The sequence below is a fragment of the Trichechus manatus genome, unplaced genomic scaffold (genome assembly GCF_000243295.1).
Source record: "Trichechus manatus latirostris isolate Lorelei unplaced genomic scaffold, TriManLat1.0 scaffold00010, whole genome shotgun sequence".
Lineage (NCBI taxonomy): Eukaryota > Metazoa > Chordata > Mammalia > Sirenia > Trichechidae > Trichechus > Trichechus manatus.
Genome location: NW_004443946.1, coordinates 26,643,669 through 26,660,804, shown reverse-complemented (window position 1 = coordinate 26,660,804; position 17,136 = coordinate 26,643,669). Strand labels below are relative to the sequence as shown.

Sequence of the window (17,136 nt, the reverse complement as noted above, 5' to 3'; positions counted from 1 at the left end):
TCCTCATGAGCACAATTAAGTGTTCTGGAATTCCCATTCTTTGCAATGTTACCCATGATTTGTTATGATCCACACACTCGAATGTCTTTGCACAGTCAATAAAACACAGGTAAACATCTTTCTGGTATTCTCTGCTCTCAGCCAGGAGCCATCTGACATCAGTAATGATATCCCTGGTTCCACGTCCTCTTCTGAATGTGGCTTGAATTTCTGGCAGTTCCCTGTCGATGTACTGCTGCAACTGCTTTTGAATGATCTTCAGCAAAATTTTACTTGTGTGTGATATTAATGGTATTGTTCAATAATTTCCACATTCTGTTGGATCACCTTTCTTTGTAATGGGTACAAATATGGATCTCTTCCAGTCGGTTGGCCAGGTAGCTGTCTTCCAAATTTCTTGAGTGAGCACTTCCAGCACTGCATTCCTTTGCTGAAACATCTCAATTGGTATCCCGTGAATTCCTGGAACCTTGTTTTTCACCAATGCCTTCAGTGCAGCTTGGACCTCTTCCTTCAGTACCATCAGTACATAGTACCGACAGCACATAGTAAACCAAAAACCAAACCAGTTGCATGAGTGAGTTCCAGCACACTTCATGTTTCAGAGTAGAACTATGCTTCACTGGGTTTTCTATGGCTGTGATCTTTCAGAAGTAGATCACCAGGCCCTTATTCCAAGGCACCTCTGGGTGGATTCCAACTGCCAACCCTTAGGTTAGTAGCCAAGTGCTGACTTAGGAGCTGATATTGGAGCCATTATTCCCTGTTCTTGGGTACAAAGAACGTGACCTTGCTGAAGCTGGACTCACAAGAACACATCAACTGGGTCTTGAGGTATAAAAACAACAGCTAGGACAATCTTGGAAAACATCTTTTAGGGAACCTTTTACATAAACAAATACTTAGAGCACAAAGAGTCTGTCTTATCTTTTTCTATCAGCATTTAGAAAATAGTAAGATTTGTTGGACCAGTGAAGAACCTCCTGACTGTCCTTACTGAAACTTGTGCCAATGATTATTAAAAAAGACAATTCAAAGTGGAGAATCATGGCGATTTAGCAGTTTTTAGCCAATCTGTGAAAAGCTGAAACTTTTAATGATTTTACTCATTCGTAATGTTAATATACATACTGATGATTCTATAACATTCTTTAGACTCCGGCAGACAGAGCTCTGGCAGCATGCTTGTCTGTTTCCCACTTTTGCCTCCTTGAACATATGCCAAATAAAATTTCTTTTTGCTTTACTACAATTCTGTGGGGATTCTACCCTAGGGCATTGCTTAACGATTTGCACCACCCACGGACTCTTGGCACACAGCAGGGGCCCACTAAATGTGTTAAGAAAACGTACCAGAGGCATCTCAAACGGAACATGTCCAAACCTGAGGCTGCTCACTCCCAACAATTCAAAACACACACACACACACACACACACCCCTGCTTCTCCTCGAGCATTTCCTAACCTAGTATCCTAAGCAATAACGCCAACGTCCCTTGTAGCTCCCGAAGGAAGCCTGGAGGTCACACTGGCTTCCTACAGTCCTTCCTCACCACGCAAACGGCTTCGGTACCCCAGCACCAGCGCCCCCGGTCGGCGGCCTTTCACGCCTCACTCACCGCGGCTGAACAAAAAGGGTAACCTCCCGCGGCTTGCTAGGCTGCGCGGGACTCGCCTCACGACCCCAGCTCTTCGCACGACCGCTCCCCGCCGACCGCAGGACGCAGGCGCAGAACTACGCCTCTGCTCTTTGGCCTCTCTCCATCCAGGGGCGGGACTTTAAAGTTGAGGGACAACGTCTGGGCTCACAACGTTCCCACGAGAGACGGGGGGAGCGCAGAGCTTCAAAAGCTAGTCATTCGGCTGGGCAAAGTGCATGAATAAAGCAAGGATTGGTGCCCTATGGCCGCCCTGCTGCTAGGACCCAAAGAGCTTATCGTTCACCTTTGTCCACTGGGTTCACTTCTAGCATTCCTCGATAGAATTTTATTCTTTTTATGGACTTCTCTCCGAGGCCCAGATTGGGAAAACTGTGACATGAAACTAAAAATCACAGGGACCGTCATTTTTCATCTTATAGATAGGGAAACAGGCTCAGTTAGTGGCAGTGTGGGCCCAGGGCACTTTCCCTCGTGTTTCGAAGGGGCTCAGGATTTTCTTTAACAATCCCAAATTCCTAAAAAGGAGGGATTACCCAATATGGGCTGATTTCTCAATTTCATTAATTATTAATTGCCTCCTTTGTGCTGTGCTGAATTACGCAAGATTTATTCTTAGGACATCTTTGGACCCTCCGTGACTTCAATCCCTAAGAGAGACCGTTGAATTTCCGCAGGTATAAGAATTGCTATTTACAATCTATTTATGTCAGAGCTAAGAGCTCAGCACAAATCACGGTAAGGGCTAACTGAAAGATTATTGGCATGGCAAGTAAGGAGGTGGGAATCATCAGACAGGTTGGAGCTTCTGTAAGGGTTATCTCTGAACATTTAGACTCCTTTGGGAAACTTTCAGGAAAAGACCAGGAGAATTACACAAGTTTGCCAACTCTGTGAGGCAGAGCCTTATCTCTTTTATCTGTCTTGAACAGGTAGACCTTCAATAACCTATTGTAATAATTTGAACCAACTGATGAAAAAGAAAATGCTCAATCAGACTAAAAGTAATCACATAAAATGTAGTCTGGAACTTGATCTTAAACAGTCTTTCAGAGCAGAAAAGAAACCCTGCAATACTAAATTAATTTTGGCTCTCTTGATCCTAGGACTTGTGAATGCCTTGTAACAAGTGTGATTTTCTCCCCAGAATAAATTCCCATTTCCAGAATTTAAAGAAATGATCGGAGGATTTAGAGGTACGTTTTCATCTCTGCCTGTAAGTTTGCTCTAGCAATAAGGATAACTATCATTTATGTAAGATTGGCCAAGGATTGCATTCCATTTCCAGAAAAGTGAGTCCGCAAATGGCTATTGGTGAAACTTGCTAACCCCAAAAGTTATCTTTTCCTTTTGAAGCAATATTCTCTGGCCAGGTTACCCTTGTATGGTCCTTCTCCTTTTTCCTTTTCTAGATGGGATTTTTTTTTTTTTTTGTGGATGTTCAGTTTTTTTGCTCCACCATTGTCAATTGGGTGTCCTGGGAGGTGAGGACATGGAGTTAAATTACTCATTTGGCTTGTAGGTTGCAGAGTGATGAGGCACTACTTCAAAACTTCATAGAGATTTATCTAGAGGAGAGACTGTCACAGAGAGTGGACTAAGTTGTTGTCTCGTTGCAGACGTCTCCTTTAGAGAAGAGGGTGAGTAATTTTTTTTGTGTGTTTGGTGAAGGGGAATAATATTGGTTGTGCACAATCACCTTGCTAAACTCTTATTGATTCTATCATTTATAGATTGTCTTGAGTTTCCTGCATAGACAATTAAATCATCTGCAAAAAAAAAAAGTTTTATTTATTCCCTTTGTTTTCTTATATCTTTTATTTCTATTCCTGTCCCCGGTACTGGCTAGGCTCTCCAGAACAATGTTAAACATATGACAGTGTACATGCTTGTCTTTTCCTAATTTTAGAGGAATTGCTTCCACTGAATCACTATTTAGAATGATTTTTGCTATCTCGTTTTTTCTGATTATCTTTTTGAACAGCTAGCCAAGTAAAAGCATTTATGTAAAGGGAAAGGTGGAAGAGAAGTCTGTGCTTTAATTAAGATTTCTTTGGTTCTCATTCCCGAGGCCAACTCTTCAGACAAAGATTAGACTGGACTATAAGACATAAAATGATACTCATGAAGAGTGTGCTTCTTAGCTCAAGTAGATACATGAGACTAAATGTGCAGCTCCTGTCTGGAGGGGAGATGAGAAGGTAGAGAGGGTCAGGAGCTGGTTGAATGGACACAGGAAATATGAGGCGGAAAGGAAGAGCGTGCTGTCATATTATAGGGAGAGCAACTAGGTTCACATAACAATGTGTGTATAAATTTTTGTATGAGAAACTAACTTGAATTGTAAACTTTCACTTAAAGCACAGTAAAAAAATAAAAAGAAGGAAAAAAAAAAAACTGTGGGTGGAGGTGATAGTGTATTGTTTTTTAAAAGCTCTCAGAAAGATACCGATGCTAAGGTTTATTGCCTTTAGCCTTTTTCTCCATGGCAGTTTCTTTTGCTTTAATAACAGAGGGGAAAAACAAGATATTACTCCTTTTCAGCCCACTTCAACCACTTTTGCAGAATAAAGACAACAGACTAGGGAGTGGGTATGTGGGATGGGAAGGTGAATAGAAGAGTGGAACTAAATTTGAAACCTCTGATATACCACCCATTTTGAATCTGGGTTCTTATATTCATAAAATATCAGAGGCAGGAGGGGCCTTACTTTAGTTAGTTTAACCTCCACATTTTACAGCTAGGGGTCTAGGAAGTTTATCAGGTTTTAACTGGAGGTATGTGGCCTAACCCTTCCAATCCCACTGTGGCCCAACCGTCCAAGCCAAGTTCATGGAAGTACAGAGAAAATGCTGGTGGTTGCTGCTTATGGGATTGCAGGGCCTGGTCTCCTTGGATGCCATCTCTTTGGATTATCCTTTGAACCAGTTGTTAATATCTTACTGGTTCCCTCATTAATTAATAAGTTAAATAAAATATTTGATACATGTTAATTTTATATTTGTGTAAGAGTCATAATTTTATTTTAGAAAAAGAAATTATCGTATAACAGGAGAGAGGAGTACTCGTTCATCTGATCTCTGCCAAACCACATGCACTGCACAATGTATGAAACAGCTACTCCCTGGCCATAGACGCTGGTCCCTTGGGATTATTTAGCCCTATTATGTCTCTCCTGCTTTCTTCTTTTTTGCTCTTCCATGTTAGAAGCTTTCAAAAATCTATTTTTAAACCTTAATTCCTTGCTCCCCTAGCAACTAGCAATATAACAAATATCCCTTTACATAAGGCGTTCTCTGTGATTAAAGCCATATCTACACGCACTAAGTGATATGAAAAATTGAAGTATTTAGGGGGTTTAAATCAGGCCCATTACCCAGCTTCTGGGTCTCTAACCCTCCTCCAGCCCCACATTTGTCTTTAACATTGTAAATACATAATAAATACTTGTTAAATTAATCAACGAATGGATACCTATTGTGTGCTTAACACCATGGTAGGTGCTACGTGGTATGTCATAGAAATGTAAGTTGGAAACACTGACCCACAGAAACTTACAATCCAGCTGGGAAGATAGAGAAGTAACACTATATGCAGTAGATGGTAAGTACCGAAATAAATGAGATTGGCAATGAATACTTCATTCATTCATTTATTCATTGAGCAAATTATTTATTCCCAATTATAGGTCAGGCACTTCAGTATACGATGGTGAACAAGGCAGACAGAGTCCCTCCATTCACCAAGTTTAGTCTAGTGGGAACTACAGACAAGTAATCAGACAGTTACAATACAGTGTTGCCAGGGCTACAGTAGGGGAAGTACAAGATGTTATGGGAGCATTTAGGAGAAAAACGTACCCCTCAGTGGGGGATCAGGAAAGACTTCCTAGAGGAAGTGATATCTAAACTGAAATCTAAAAGATCTTAGGCCAAATTAGGCCAGATGTGGGGCTGGGGAGCAGAACAGGGTATGGATGGGAATCAGTCTAGTCTGTGGAAACATCACATATTAAAGTCTGGAGAGAAGAGAAAGCAAGGCATGTTCAAGGAACTTAAAAAAGTTTAGTATGGCTGAAGCAAGGAGTTTGAGGGGAGAGAGTGGAAAGGGATGAGACAGAAGAGGTGAGAAGGGACCAGATCATACAGAGCCTTGTGAGCTATGTTCAGAGATTTTAATTTTATTCTAACAATGAGGATCTATTAAGTTTGTTGTTGTTTTGCTTTAAAGAGAGTTGGACCTGATTATATTTGCATTTTAAAGTTCTGGCTGCAATAAGGAGAATGGATTTTACATGGGCAGGACTGGAGGCAGGGAGTCTCAGCAAAAGATAATGGTGACCTGGATAAAGGTAATGGTAGTGGCAATGGAGAGAAAAGCACAGATTCATGGCATGTTTAGGAGTTATAATCAATAGGATTTAATAATAAATAGATTGAAGTTGAGAAAACCAATGGGCAGAGGGTATGAGTCTGTCTGGAGGCCTAGACAGCTAACCAGACTAGAGATAAAGGTTGCAGAGTCAGGATCCATGGGACAAGATGAGATCATTCAGAAAGAAGAATAGAGAGAAGTATAGGAATAGAGCCCAAGAGAGCCCAAGACAAAGCCCTGAAGAACCCAATGTTTAGGGAATGGGTAGAGCAAGAAGACTGCAAGAAGCAAAGAAATAATGACTGGAGAGGTGGGAGGAAAACCAAGGCAACAGAATGTCATGGAAGTCAAGGGGAGAGATTGCTTCAAAAAAACAGGACAAAGTCAACAGGATCCAAGGCTACCAAAAGGCCAAGGAAGATGAGAACTGAGTTATGACTTTTGTATCATTTAGCCACAGGGAAATAGTTGGTGACTTTGGTGACAGAATTTCAGTGGCATGGTGGCTGGTGATTGCAATAGCAGGTAAAATGACAGTACTATTTTTTGACATTTATTTTGTATAATACAAGAAAAAAAAAAAGGATTCAGAAATCATAAAATACCAGTTTTTAATATATGGTGTGGTAACCTAGCTAAGCTATTTCTTGGGAGAATTCTTGATGTCATTATCTTCTGTTCTTTTTCATTTGGTCTCAGAAAAGACACTTCTGTTCTTCCGCCTGGAGGATATAAGCTGGATGCCAGTATTCTAGGGGAATGGGCTAGGGGTATAAACATTGAGTATGTAAACTTCCATATAATCCTTTTATTTTTGGTAATAAACTCCCATCTCCCCCAGGCAAGACACCTACAGTTTTATCATCTCTAGAGAATAGCCCCCCAGTCTTTTGCAGGGTTGGAGAACAGGAAGTCACTCCACTGCTTAGAATGCGAGGGAGTGGATCTGGAGGAGTCTGTTGTTGTTGCTAGCTGCCACTGAGTCTGACCCCTACTTGTAGACTTTTGAGTAACTCTCCTCTGACTTTTAGAGGCTTGGTAGCACTAGTTCAGGCATCATCTGGGGGGTTCTGTGATACAAATGGGTGCTTCTTGGCTTTTTCCTCTCTTCCTGTTTAAGATTCAGGTTTCTTGGGAACTCCTGTGTCAGTTACCATTTGTTCTTTTGCCTTCCAGATTTCAATTTTTTTTCCCCTGTTATTTTTGTTCTTGTGGGCTTATGTCTTGTATTTATGGTCATTTTAGCGGAGTTTCAGGAGGAAGCAGAGGTAATTGCTATATTTACTCTGCCCATGCTTACTGGAAGTCAGCTCCCGTTCTTTCTTCCAATACCATATTAAACCAAAAACCAAACCTGTTGCCGTCGAGTTGCTTCTGACTCATAGCGACCCTATAGGACAGAGTAGAACTGACCCATACAATTTCTAAGGATCGGCTGGTGGATTTGAACTACTGAGCTTTTGGTTAGCAACTGAGCTCTTAACCACTGTGCCACCAGGGCTCCAATACCATATTAGAGATTCTATTTCAGGGAAGCCTTCCCTGACCTCTCCTAGGGAAGAGTTCCTTTCTCTGTGCCACCTCTTCGTACTGTATAATTATAGTGTTGCCCTGTTTAACAATTATTTGCATATTTTCTCGTACTACTTCACTTGAGTTTTTTGAGCAAAGAGATTGCATTTTATAATCCCCAGTGGAATGCACAATCTCTGACATAGATAAGGAGTGCAACAATTATTTGTAAATTTAATGAAGTATATCTCGGTTAAGTTTCCAAGCTCTGTGGTTGGAGTTTGTAAGGTGTTAGATAAACAGTTAAGGACAGGAGCCCCCTCTATGTGACTTCTCGTTAATCTCTGGGTCAGTCACAGAGCTTCTCTTGTCGCAATTTTCCCATTTACAAAGTGACTGTCTATGTATTTACTACCAGAAGTATTGAGAATCTTAATTAACAGTTAGGAAAGAGTTTGTAATCCTCATGAAATGAGGACCATAATTGAAAGACTATACTATTATCATGGCCCATTTCATTTTATCTGGATGTTTTATATTTCAACGTGAATTATTATGCAGCGCTAAGGTTAAATTGAGTGTTGAATTCCACTCCCTAGAGAGTCTTCTCCTTCAGTGATGGGAAAATGAAGTACATATTATTACAGTAATAACATGCTCCCTTGTGATCTTGTCATTTCACAAGAATCTTAAAATAGGAGTTGGGTTGAATTATTGCTTATAGGAGAGACCTCCAGAGAAAAGACATGTGCTGTAGGAATAGCCTTAAGTACTGTTGTTTGCATTTTCCTTTTCTATTTCCACAGTTTGTGAGAACCCAGGAGAAGGGAGGCCCAGCATCATCTATTTGTTATTAGTTGCCGTCAAGTCAGTTCCGACTCATGGCAACCCCATGTATGCAGAGTAGAACTGCCCCGTAAGGTTTCCAAGGAATTGTTGGTGGATTTGAATTGCCAACCGTTTGGTTAGCAGCTGAATTCTTAACCACGGTACTACCAGGGCTCCCCTCAAAGTATATGACTCAGCAATTCCACTCTTAGTTATACATCTGAGAGACTTGAAAGCATATGTTCACACAAAAACTTGTACATGAATGTTCACAGCAGCATTATTCATAATATTGAAAAACTGGAAATCACCCAAATGTCCATAAACTTATGAATGGATAAACAAGATAGGACAGCGTAGAACTGCCCCATAGAATTTCCAAGGAGTGCCTGGTGGATTCAAACTGCCAGCCTTTTGATTAGCAGCCATAGCTCTTAACCACTACACCACCAGGGTTTCCAAGATATCCATACAATGGAGTATTATTTATCCATAAACAGGAATGAAGTACTGATACATGCTACACCGTGGATGAACTTTGAAAACCTTATGCTAAGTGAAAGAAGCCAAATAGAAAGGGCCACATATTGTATGATTCCATTTATATTAAATGTGTAATGGTTGCCAGGGATGGGAGAATGAGGAAATTAGGACTAACTCCTAATAGGTACACAAAAGCCACCACAGTACAACAAACTGACAGATGTGTAGGGACAAGGTTTTCACTGGCTAATTTTTTTGGAAGTAGACCACCAGATCCTTCTTCCTAGTCTGTCTTAATCTGGAAGCTCAGCTGAAACCTGTCCACCATGGGTGACCATGCTGATATTTGAAATAACAGTGGTATAGCTTCCAGCATCACAGCAACACAGGAATCAAATTGACTACATCTATGGAAAGAAACGTTGGAAAAGTTCAATAGCATCAGTCAGAACAAGGCTAGGGGCCAACTGTGGAACAGACTGTCCATTGCTCATGTGCAAGTTCAAGTTGAAGCTGAAGAAAATTAGAATAAGTCCATGAGAGCCAAAGCATGACCTTGAGAATATTCCACCTGAATTTAGAGACCATCTCAAGAATATATTTGACTCATTAACACTAATGACCGAAGACCAGATGAGTTGTGGAATGACATCAAGGATATCATATACGAAGAAAGCAAGAGATCACTAAAGAGAAAGGAAAGACCAAAACGGATGTCAGAAGAGACTCTGAAACTTGCTCTTGAATGTTGAGTAGCTGTAGCGAAAGGAAGAAATGATGAAGTAGAAGAGCTGAACAGAAGATTTCAAAGGGTGGCTCAAGAAGACATAGTAAAGTATTATAATGAAATGTGCAAAGACCTACAGTTAGAAAACCAAAGGGGAAGAACACACTCAGCATTTCTCAAGCTGAAAGAACTAAAAAGAAAATTCAAGCCTCAAGTTGCAATATTGAAGGATTATATGGAAAAAATATTAAATGATGCAGGAAGCATCAAAAGAAGATGGAAGGAATACACAGAATCACTGTACCAAAAAAAATTGGTTAACGTTCAGCCATTTCAGTAGGTAGCATATGATCAAGAGGTCCAAGCTGCACTGAAGGCGCTGGTGAAAAACAAGGCTCCAGGAATTGACGGAATACCAACTGAGATGTTTCAGCAAACAGATGCAGCGCTACAAGTGCTCACTCGTCTATGCCAAGAAATTTGGAAGACAGCTACCTGGCCAACTGACTGGAAAAGATCCGTATTTGTGCCCATTCCAAAGAAAGGTGATCCAACAGAGTGAGGAAATTATCCAACAATATCATTAATATCACACACAAGTAAAATTATGCTGAAGATAATTGAAAAATGGTTACAGCAGTACATCGATAATGAATTGCCAGAAATTCAAGCCAGGTTCAGAGGAGAATGTAGAACACGGGATATCATTGCTGATGTCAGATGGACCTTGGCTGAAAGCAGAGACTATCAGAAAGATGTTTACCTGTGTTTTATTGACTACGCAAAGGCATTCGACTGTGTGGATTATAACAAATTATGGATAACATTGGGAAGAATGGGAATTCCAGAATACTTAATTGTGCTCATGAGGAACCTGTACATAGACCAAGAGGCAGTCATTTGAACAGAACAAGGGGATACTGCATGGTTTAAAATCAGAAAAAGTGTGCGTCAGGGTTGTGTTCTTTCACAATATTCAATCTGTATGCTGAGCAAATAATCTGATAAACTGGGCTATATGAATAAGAATGTGGCATCAGGATTGGGGGAAGACTCATTAGCAACCTGCGACAGCAACTTGCTTGCTGAAAGTGGAAGAGAATTTGAAGTACTTATTGATGAAGATCAAAGACTACAGCCTTCAGTATGGATGACACCTCAACATAAAGAAAACAGAAATCCTCACAATTGGACCAATAAGCAACATCATGATAAATGGAGAAAAGATTGAAGTTGTCAGGGATTTCATTTTACTTGTATCCACAATCAACGCCCATGGAAGCAAACGATGCATTGCATTGGGCAAATCTGCTGCAAAAGCCCTCTTTAAAGGGTTAAAAAGCAAAGATGTCTCTTTAAGGACTAAGGTGCACCTGACCCAAGCCGTGGTGTTTTCATTCACCTCATATGCATGTGAAAGCTGGACAATGAATAAGGAAGACTGAAGAAGAATTGCTGCCTTTGAATTATGGTGTTGGTGAAGAATATTGACGATACCGTGGACTGCCAGAAGAACGAACAAATCTGTCTTGGAAGAAGTACAGCCAGAATGCTCCTTAGAAGCAAGGATAGCAAGACTTCATCTCACATACTTGGACAAATTATCAGGAGGGATCAGTCCCTGGAGAAGGACATCTCCTCATTCGAGTAGAAAGTTTTATATGTACTTTATTACCTCAAGGGAGGTTTATGAAAGGGCAGAGGCAAAAAGAATCTTTTTGGTTCTTGTTTACCAGGTCCTCAGGAGAATGTAGAATGTTTGTGGTAGAAATTGAAGGAAGCAAACAGGGAAAATTTCAGGAGTTTTACAGTGAAGTGTCTTTAAGAAAGTTGAAGAGAGCAGATTCTCTTCAGTCTTGGCTTCCTGGCAGGTCTCCAGGGAGGTGGCAAGACCCCAGCAAGGAAAAGGGGCCCTCAGCCTTGCTAACAAGTCCCAGGTGTGGCATGGAAGCAAAGGTTGTCACCAGATCTAAAGAGGCTACTGGGAAGGGGACAATGTTTGCCTCAGTTATAACCTTCAGTTGTCACATATGATTCAGTGACAGAAGGTCACCTCCAACTTGGCATTGGATAAGATCACGGAAGCTTCGCCGGATCCCAAAGTAGAGAGCACCAGGAATAACCGAAGTTAAATATTTTACCAGCCTGTCTGAAGTGGGCTCAGAGGCAGAAACATAATTGATGTGAAAAACAAAGAAAATGCCGTTCTGCGTGTCTGAGTTTGTGGACTAAGAATCATATTCTCCGTATATTCATCAGGAGAGTTGTGGTGGGTTTTGTACTCTGTCGGTATAGCTCAGCTGGAACTATATTTCCCAGAATTCCCGCCCCTGTATAGTTGGAATTAGGCTTGACTACAAGAGAAAATTTAGATTTGGAAGGCCAAAGAGAAGCAGCAGCTATGATGCTCGAGATGCCTCTGTGATTCACACATGTTGTTGCCTACCTGATGGCTCACCTTGTTGGTGTGATGCAGCAGCTGGGCCCAAAATTCCTCCAGCTCCTACTCATGCTTCCTGGGATTCTTCCCAAATAAACTGTTGTTGTTGTTGTTAGCTGCCATGGAGTTGGCCCCTGACTCATGGTGACCACATGTACAACAGGATCTGACCATTGTGATCCATAGGGTTTTCACTGTCTGATTTTCAGTAGATCACAAGGCCTTTCTTCCTAGTCTGTCTTAGTCTGGAAGCTCTGCTGAAGCCTGTTCAGCATCATAGCAACACACGAGCCTCCACTGACATGTGGTGGCTGCACATAAGCTGTATTGGCCCAGAATCAAACCCAAGTCTCCTGTATAGAAATCAAGAATTCTACCACTGAACCACCACTGCCTCCTCCAGATAAACTACTTACCCTCAAATCCTTGTCTCAAAGTCGGTTTGTGAGAAAACACAACTTAAGTGGACTGAATCTGATAAGGTTAAATTTAAAGACCTGCCGGAAGGTTTTGAAAAGTATCTACATGCATACAGGGGAGATATTTGCAACGTCTAATTGTGAATGGCCAGTCAGAGTGAACACTGGTTTTAGAGCTGAATCATGCTTCTTGTGCCTATGGGTCCCAAGAGTCCCAGGTTTTCAGTAATATACATCCTGTACAGTCATACCAGTAGATAAATGTTGTTTGTGTATAAGATGCAGCTGATACAGTTACAGAGACACACATGAGTATGACCCAAATACATCTGGGCCCTCATTTCCTTCCTTAAGACCTACCTCAGCACTGCAGCCTGGTCAAAAGAAACACAAATCTGACTCTAAAAAGTCTTGAAAGTAACAAAGCCTTTACTAAAATATCTCTCAGAGAGGTTGTGAGGAAGGAGTTACATTATCCAACAGACAGCAAGTTCTCTAGCCCCAAAGTTCCATTCCTTAAGGCGGGTGCTTAAATCTTTCTTCGTTTCTCCAAAGAATCCAGCCTCCTGTGGGTTCTCCCTCAACACTATCTCCTCATCCCTGAGTTCTGCAATGGCTCACAAGCAGTGGGGTTTCCATATCACACAAACCAAGAGTTTTCCTCAAGAGGTTGGGGTTAAGGAAAAGGATGGGGGCAAGACTGACTAATTATACTCCAAAATTTTTTATCCCTGTCACATGTGAAAATTAATTTATTTAAGTTGACCATAAATTCAGAAACCACCACACCTCAGAGATAATCAGCATAGAATAATAATACATCTTCAACTCAATTACCCCTCGGTTCTTCTGGAAGCCAGTTGGAGCCTATCCCAGGTTCTGATAGGTATTGGGGCTAGGGAGTGGGGAGGGTTGCTAATGACCTTCAAGCTCATTAGTAACATTCTTTATGTTAGCTTCCAAAGCTGATACAAGTAATGTGACCCATTGTTCCCTGGCAAGATGGGGACTTCTCTCTCTGCCCTGGCATGGTCACCCTCACAGTTCTTAGGTAGCATCTGCTGTTATTGTCTAGACAGTAAAATCTAGGCTAGGGAAAAGGGCTTCAGAAATTGGCTGACCTCTAAGTCCTTTCCCATTTTATTCTTTTTGGCACCGATGTGTGAAGTAAAAGTTTATTTATGTGTTGATACAGTGCCCAAACTCCATTTTCTCTGCTAATGGAAGAGAATAGGAGAGAGGAAAACACAACGGACTCTATCTGCACGACACACACATTGTCATTCTCACAGGAGGCTCGCTGGCTTCCTGGGCAGCTTGTCTCTCGGGGAGAGCGGGGGCCTTTGGTTGTGTTGCCAGGAACTCCAAGTTGCATCAGAAAGAGCAGCCATTGCCCATGAAGGCTGAGCAAATTCCCCAAGACACCCAAACCGTAAGCCAAGGAATTCAGACATGCCAAATCCCTGCTGCCTCCTTCCCTAACACCTAGAAAAACACAGGCAACAAGCCACCGAGTGGGAAAAGATATTTTCAACCAGCAAAGCTCTAGTTATCTAGAATATATACATAACCCCAAAGGGCATCGGTGGTTCAGTGTAGAATTCTTGCTTTCCATGCAGGAGACCAGGTTCGATTCCTGGCCAGTGCACCTCATGCACAGCTGCCAACTCTCTTGTCAGTGGAGACTTATGTGTTGATAGGATGCAGAACAGGTTTCAGTGGAACTTCCAGACTAAGATGGACTAGGTTCAAGAAAGTCCTGGTGATCTACTTCTGAAAATCAGCCAGTGAAAACCCTTAATAACAACAGTCTAATCCACACCATGGGTGTAGGACTGGGCAACGCTGTGTTGTGTGTGGGGTCACCATGAGTCAGGGGCCAACTTGATGGCAGCTGATAGAATATATATGTAACTCCAATAAATCAATAAGAAAAAGAGAGACAACCCGATAGAAAAAATGGGCAAAAGGCTTCAACAGGCATTTCATAAAGGACAAAAATGTTAAAAAGATACTTGACTTCATTAATTACTAGGTTAATGCAAATCAAAACAGCAATGAGATACCTTTAAAACAGTTACCGACTCCAACTCATGGTGACCCCATTCGTGTCAGAGTAGAACTGTGCTCCATAGCATTTTCAATGGATGATTTCTCCAAAGTAAATTGCCAGGCCTTTCTTCTGGGAGGCCTCTGAGTAGACTTGAACCTCCAAGCTTTGGTTAGCAGACGAATGTGTTAACTATTTACACTACCCAGGGAATCCAAAATACCTTTACATACCTACAAAAGAATAAAAAATAATTAACAATATCAAATGATGAAGAGGATGTGAAACAATGAGAACTCTTACGCACTGCTGGTGAGAGAATAAATTGGTACAATCACTTTGAAAAAGTGTTTGGCAGTCCCCAGTGCAGTTGAGTATCTATAGATGTTGAGTATCTATAGATGCAGGACTCCGAACACTGGGTCATCACCCTAGGAAAGCTCTTGCTTTTTGCATGGAGATGTTTTTTATGAGACCAGGTAAGCAAATTATCTGAGTGTGATTCACTGATGCTATTGGGAATCCTAGCAGGTGTAAAATGTAAGTGGAAGATAACACCCAAAAAACCCTCTGCCTTCAAGTCAATTCTGACTCTTAGCAACCCCATAGGGTTTCCAAGGCTGTAAATCTCTGTGGAAGTAGACTGCCATGTCTTTCTCCCACAGAGCAGCTGGTGGTTTCAAACTGCCGACCTTTCAGTTAGCAGTCAATAGCTTTAACCACTGCACCACCAGGGCTCCTTAAGTGAGAGAGAAAAGGGAGAGAAAGAAAAAGAGAGGAGGGAGAGAAGAGAAAAGGAATAGAGAGAAATGAAAGGGGTTCATTTGCTGGGCAGGAGGCAAGTGACGAATTTCCAGAGGTGGTTCTGCTAAAGACCAGCCAGGGAGGTGAGCACAGTGGCTGGGGCCAGGGAGGCAGAAGGAATGCTGGAATAAGTCAGGGCCTGTGGGAGGTCTGAGCGGGCCGCTGGGTCAGGACTGAGCAGGCAGGTGTAGTTAATATATGAATAGCAATGTGCAGGGCAAGAAGTGGGTCAGATAGGTAGCAGACCAGGATGTGCATATCACGGGGCAGTTGTACAAGGTTGCTCTAGTAGACTCTGTTGGAACCCAGGCCATGTCCCCTCCATTCCACTTGACTTCAAATGCAGCTGTGGTCAACAACTCCCTTGTATCCTGATGACTTCCCTGTCAGGTGCCAGCACCAGTGGAGTCTCTCAGCTTTTCTGCCTTAAGACTTTCTCCTCAGTTTGGAAAATGCAAGCAGTCCCACTCCTGGAAATATATCCTAGAGAAATTCTCACACTGTGTGGAGTATGAAGGATGAACATGATTAACTCAACTCCGATCACCTGAGATTCAAAATTAAAAAAAAGAAAAAAATGCAGGAAGATATTATTATAAACTTAGAGTTTGGGAGAAGATTTCTTAAACAGGTATAAAAGACACAAACCATAAAGTAAAAAAGTGTAGCTTTGACTACATGCACGAGGAGGCATCTATATGATTTCAATGCAGCATTTTAGTAATAGCTAAAAGTTGGAAACAACCTAAGGGTTCATCAATGGGGAAATGGTTAATTGTGGCCTCGTCATACCATAAGGAGCCCTAGTGGTGCAGTGGTTAAAGCACTTGGCTGCTAACCGAAAGGTCGGCAGTTCGAATCCAAGGGAGAAACATGTGGCAGTCTACTTCCATAAAAATCTACAGCTTTGGAAACCCAATGGGAAGTTCTACTCTACCCTACAGGGTTGCTGTGAGTCGTAATTGACAGCAGTGGGTTTGGCTTTGTTTTGGTTAGTTATATCCTAGAATACTATTCAGGTTGTTGTAGTTATTAGTTGCCCTAAAGTAGAGTCTAACTCACGGCAACCCCATGTATGAACTGCTCCATAGGGTTTTCAAGGCTGTGACCTTTCATAAGCAGATTGCCAGGCCTGTCTTTCGAGGCACCCCTGGGTGGGTTTGAACTGCCAACCTTTCGGCTAGTAGTCAAGTGCTTTACTGTTTGTGCCATCCAGGGACTTCTATAAATGAACAAACAAACAAAAAACAAACCCTTTGCCGTCGATTCAATTCCAACACACAGCAACCCTATAGGACAGAGTAAAACTCCCCTATAGGGTTTCTAAGGAGCGGCTGGTGGATTCGAACTGCCAACCATTTGATTAGCAGCTGAGCTCTTAACCACTGCACCACCAGGGCTCCAGGGACTCCTGTAGACCTGCGTATGTTGGCCAGTAAGCCTTTTGCTGTTAAGTCCAACTCATGATGACCCCATGTATGTCAGAGTAGAACTGTGCTTCACAGGGTTTTCAATGGCTGATTTTTTAGAAGTCGATCATCAGGCCTTTCTCCTGAGGTGCCTCTGGGCAGACTGGAACAACTAGTGCTTCTATTAGCAGCAGAGCACATTAACCATTTGTACCACCTAGGGACTCCGCATATGTAGACAAAGGCACAAAATTTAAGGAGGTCATTCTCAGGGTGGTTGCCCTCACTTGCCTCACCCTAGTCCTGACCCTGCCGGGATATTTCGGTAGGTGAAAAAAGCAAGTTAAAGAACAGTGAGTACAGTATAATACCATTTGTGCTATAAAAATGAGGGTGGGGGTGCACAAAAACAAATCTATGTTTTTATCTGT

At 41.9% G+C, this 17,136-nt stretch overlaps 1 protein-coding gene across 1 annotated transcript in view; it reads right to left on the bottom strand.

Moving 5' to 3' along the window:
- PTGR2 (prostaglandin reductase 2) overlaps nt 1-1,729 on the bottom strand; it is a 26,747-nt gene extending 25,018 nt beyond the window's left edge. The window contains exon 1 of the mRNA XM_004371025.2: nt 1,620-1,729. The gene's annotated coding sequence lies outside the window, so the exon portion shown is untranslated. The remainder of the gene's footprint in view (nt 1-1,619) is intronic.
- Between the last annotated feature and the right edge of the window lie 15,407 nt (nt 1,730-17,136).